The sequence below is a fragment of the Tasmannia lanceolata genome, unplaced genomic scaffold, assembly GCF_043159265.1.
Source record: "Tasmannia lanceolata isolate RefF3 unplaced genomic scaffold, GAP_Taslan_0.1 ptg000020l, whole genome shotgun sequence".
Lineage (NCBI taxonomy): Eukaryota > Viridiplantae > Streptophyta > Magnoliopsida > Canellales > Winteraceae > Tasmannia > Tasmannia lanceolata.
In genome coordinates, this window is record NW_027518697.1 from 24,309,938 (window position 1) to 24,315,202 (window position 5,265).

A 5,265-nucleotide genomic window follows, 5' to 3' on the forward strand; every position below is an offset into this window, starting at 1 on the left:
CAAATCTAAACAACTGTTCAATGCGGGCCCACCGACGGGTCCAAGTTCCCTCTTGCTCGGATTCTTGCGAACAGCCATTCTCAACACTTGGTGAAAAGAAAAATACGGAACATTGTGGAAATGATCGGAAAGATTGAGAAAGCATAAGGGACGGACACGGGAACGGTAAAATACTGACAAACTGACAACGAAACACTACTTTCTTTGTTGATTAGAGCAGAGCAAAATGGGGTGTCTACACTTCTCTTATACAATGTTGGCACTCATTTACACATCAGCTCTCACCATCCTCACCCACGTCGCACCAAGGGCTCACAACGAACTAGTCCCATTTGCTATTTTCATCTTTGAGGCAGGGGCAGTTCTGTCACAATGTTGCTGGTCCGTTTTTCAACCACATGTTTAGGGTATTAAATGACAGAATTAGGGAAAGTGGTAGACTACAAAGTTTTAGGCCTTCTAAAGATCTTTGCAACAAGTACTTTTGGCCAAAATGTGGAGCAGCGGTTAAAAAGTTATTGCTGATTTAGTAGGCTGTGACTGTGAGCCTACTAAATGGACTGTTTGGATCATCTTGTGAAAGGGATTGAGAAGAACCATCAATGTACATTATGATCCATCAAATGAACGGTTTGGATCTGCCTTAGGAAATTATTTGAAGGGTATATTCTAATTTACGTTGCAGTCCACATTATAGAGTGATCCGAACCATCCATTTAACGGGGATGGTGGGTAGCGATTATCCATTGAAAATGGGTTGCGGTTACCAAATTGAAGTGGGTTACTAACATTAGAATTGAAGTAGTGGGCTATTTTTAATGTGAATCAAGATGGGCTGTGGATATCAAAGTCATGGGCTGATATTGGATTGGATTTGAATGGGCTAAAAGAAATGGTTCGGACCACCCTTCAAATATGATTGATTGGGCAAAACCGGTTTGCATTATTGCAGCCCATTGAATGAATGGATTGGATCAATTAAGGATCGTGGAATTTATTTAAGGGACAAACTAAATTGCATTGAGATCATTATTTGGACAGTTAGGATCAATTTGTAAGAATGGATTAGAGGAGAATGATTTATGGCAGCCTATTGAATGGACGGTTGGATCAGCCTATGGAGGTAAATTCAAGGGACGACCAATTTATATTACAACCTGCCAATAATAGCCGTTTTTACTTATTCTCACATGCATTGAGATATTCACCGACCTACTCTGTTATGGAAAGCAGCTTGGACATTCCTTTTGTCACTCTCTTTTATATAGTCAAAGAAGAAAAAGGAAAGCCCCCATATACATATCTGTTTAGAAAATTGGCAAGCATTCAACATTCTTTGTCTTTTGCCAACACACACCAAGAATAGAAGTTGCATGGGGCGTACAAGAATAAAAAAAAAGATATATCTGTTTTATGTCTAAAAATATGAGAAGTTGCATTAGAATCCGAGGGATTAGAAGGGTATGCATGTCTTATTTAGAATTCTTGGATTATGGAGAATGAAGTAGCGTGCATGCCATTCTTGGAAATAAAGAGAATCAGGAAGTATCCAAAAGAGATGATTATGTTAAATTTTTAGAGTTTTCACAAGCAGCCACCATATTGCTATTTGGTATTTTAGTTCAGATAAAAGAAAAATGGCAACTTTATCTCTACCAATGAACTTTCATTCTATATACAGTGGAGCAACGAATTAGGAAGGAAGGATGGTCGGTTGCATGGAGGCAACTTTATATATATCTCTCTTATTTTTTTGCCCATATCTTTTCTCGAGTTGGAATAGTTTTTTTTGTTTTTTTTTCCTCCACTACTTTCTTTTCCTTCCTTGGTCACTTTTCTATTAGTTTCTCTCCCAATTTTATCATTCAGCCACTCTCAAGCTCTCTCTCCCCTCATACTCTCTTTTCTCTCTTATTCACTTTTACACTCTCCCATGCTCTCCTCTCTCTACACACTCTCTTTTTCTCTACTTCTCCACCATTCTCAAGCTCCCTCTCTCTCTCTTAGGTTTTCTTGTTCTTTTTCATGCTCTTTTTCTTTTCTACTCTTAATCCAAGGCATCATCATCCACCATTCAAACTCAAGGTGACATTAAAGCTTGAAGGAGGAAGATTCAACCAAAGATTGGAGGAGAAAAAGAATAAGTTCTTTTTATTTTTGTTATTTATTTTCAAGTTCAAGTTGATGTACCTTTGTTTCAATTCAAATTAGTGGAGAGTTTATTTTTCTTTTAGTTTTCTTTTCAAGTAATTATATATGGCACTCTTTCTCCCATCCATCTCTTTTATTTTTGTTTTTCTTCCTTTCTTCATGAATAACTAAATCCTATTTACTTAGGGTTTAGTTAAAGCCATGGGGAAGGAGAAATATTTATAATTAAATCAATCTACTCAATTGAAAATTTGTGTAGGATTTTGTGTTTGGAAAATCCCAATCATTCATGCCATTGGCTTTCCCTTTTCGTATGAATGATTGTTGATTAACAAATATAAAGTTCTATATAATCAATGTAAATTGGAGAGTGGATTTGATTAATTACTTATAAGGAATGACATCCATATAATCTTATTCCTTATTGACTAGTTAATCGAATTTTCAACCCAATTCAAGAGTTGTTTTAATTAATCAATTTAATCCAAACCCATGGTGGATTCTAACCCTAAGTAATCTTTTATATTGAATTAAGATTTTTACACTATTCCAAATTACTTTTGTAATTTTCCAATTAACTTAGGCCTTTAGAATTTTGGTTTTCTAATTAAATTAGATAAGTAGTTAAAAGAGATCATTAGAACCTTGGTACACTTTGCCTAAATTAGGATTTTAAATAAGAAAGATCTTAGTTAAATTTGATTCTTAGATTGATTAGAATATACGCTTATATATAGTGTTGGCTCCAAGGTCAAGTCCACGAAAAGCCTGAGTCCATTCCAGACAACATTATATCATAGCTAGTATTCTAATCGTTACAAGAATAGGATTGACAACTAGATTTCTCTTCCCTGAGTTCGACCAGTATTTACACGATCCGTGCACTTGCGGTTATTTAATATTACAAACAAGTTTTTGGCGCCGTTGCCGGGGAAGAGAGTTGCATTAGAATCTTAATTATTCAAGGTGTTAGATTAGTAGTTATTTTTAGTTTAGTTATATTTTTAGTTTCTTGGCTATCCATCTCTCTTACTTGGTTTTCTTGTGTTTATGAGTGCAGGTTGGGTGCAGAACTCGGCCAATCGACTAGAAAGAGCAAACCGGTTAGAGACGGCGGAAGACATCACACCAAATCCAAATCAAGTAGTCATGGCAGAAGAACAAGAGCCGCCAAAGAGTTTACGCGATCGCTTATATCCGGCCCGAACCGCGCAACCTTCTTGCATTAGATTGCCGATTGCACAGGGCAATAATTTTGAGCTAAAATCACAATTTATCTCTTTGCTTTCTCATTTTCATGGCTTCCCTTCGGATGATGCTTATTTATTTTTGCGTGAGTTTGAAGATGTATGTGCTTTGATTAAGTTGCAACAACTTACCGATGATGCGGTAAAGTTGCGATTTATTACGTTTTCACTCAAGGATGGAGCCAAAAAGTGGCTCTATGGCTTACCAACGAACTCTATCACCACTTGGGAGGAGTTCGCCGTCGCTTTCCTAAAAAAGTTTTTTTCATTACATAAAACTAATAAGCTTAGGAACGATATTTTACAATTCAAACAAAAGCCATTAGAGTCATTTTCTAAGTTTATGGAGAGGTTCAAAGACCTACTCCAAGAGTGTCCTCACCATGGAATTGATTTGTGGCACTTATGCCAAATTGTTTATGAGGGCATAGATTACCAAACAAAGCAACTTCTTGAATCCATGTGTCCTAACGGTTTTACATCTTTCACGGATGAGGCCGCGGCATGGAACTTCTTACTTGATTTGGCAGAAAAAACAAGAGAGTGGGAATCCACTTAAGACGGTGAGAGAGCCACTTCGAGTAAGGGATTTCTAATAGAGGGTGCCATGGCAAAAGAGGCTCATCTTGATAGCTTAATCAAAAGCTGAAATTCCAAGGGTGGTTCCGAGTACGACAACTATGAGGAGTGAAAATTAATTAGGTTTCTAACAAGTTTTAATCTTTTGAAAACTCAAACCTAAATTGGAAATTAAGAGATCAAAATGAAATTCAAGCACATAAGTTAAATCTAGAGGTGCAATGCAAAATAAAGAGCTAGAGTTCAAGAGAGAGTGCACCCGAGATTTAAAGTGGTTCGGTCCTCAAAACGCGAGGCCTACTCCACTCCACCAACAAAGACCCGTTGATGGCTTCACTAAGTGATCTTCTTAACTTCGGCGAAGATCGGTGCCGATTACAAATTCCGATTACCTTTAACCTTGGTGGCAATCTTCACCACGGAGAGTGGGCTACGCTTCTCCGAACACTCGCCCGAATACAATTTCTTGAATAAGAAAGAAAGAACAAAATCCCTCACAAGGGTTTACAACTTTGCAGAAGATGTACAATTATAGCCTAAAGATCCAAATCCTAATCTTAGAGGGTGAGAGGCATAATCAAGTTTGATTCACTCTTTGGATGTTCAAATGAAGTTTAAGAGTTTTAGGATTGATGATTTGAATGTTTGGAATGCCCATATATACAGGAAAAACCAAATATGACCGTTCAATGGCATTGTGGTAATTCCAGCAAAATTCCAAACGGCTCTTTTTCCGACCGTTGTAGTGTCTCGGAGTTCCGAGATTATTTCTCGGAGTTCCGAGAAAAAATCTCGGAGTTCCGAGAAAAAATCTCGGAGTTCCGAGAAAAAATCTCGGAGTTCCGAGAAAAAATCTCGGAGTTCCGGGAATACACACAGAAGTTGAAAAAAGTCTACTGGACCATTTCTCGGAGTTCCGAGAATTTCTCTCGGAGTTCCGAGAAGCCTATGCTGAGTAGATTTTCACTTCATGTTTTTAGGCTTCCAACTTAACACCAAGTTGGGATTGTTATGAGGGTTCCAAGGTGTTGGAACTTCACAAAGGCAATCACTTATATATATAGGGTGTGTGTTTATTTGCTTAATTATGCCTTTCAAAATCCTAAACTAGGATTGGATCTTAATACAATCTAATATAACTTGATCTTCAATGGATTCTTCAAGTCTTCATTTTGTCTTGGACTTCGTTGTCTTTGGCCTTCATGATGGGGTCCAATGAGTGTTTCTTGGCCTCAATCCAAGCAATGTTGTCTTAGCACCAATGTGATCTACAACTTAGATAATCAAA

At 37.4% G+C, this 5,265-nt stretch overlaps 1 non-coding gene across 1 annotated transcript; it reads right to left on the minus strand.

Annotated features, from left to right (window-relative positions):
• Positions 1-3,681: 3,681 nt before the first annotated feature.
• Positions 3,682-3,788, minus strand: LOC143855251 (small nucleolar RNA R71). Its single transcript, XR_013237752.1, has one exon. It is a non-coding gene; the product is annotated as a small nucleolar RNA R71 (small nucleolar RNA).
• Between the last annotated feature and the right edge of the window lie 1,477 nt (positions 3,789-5,265).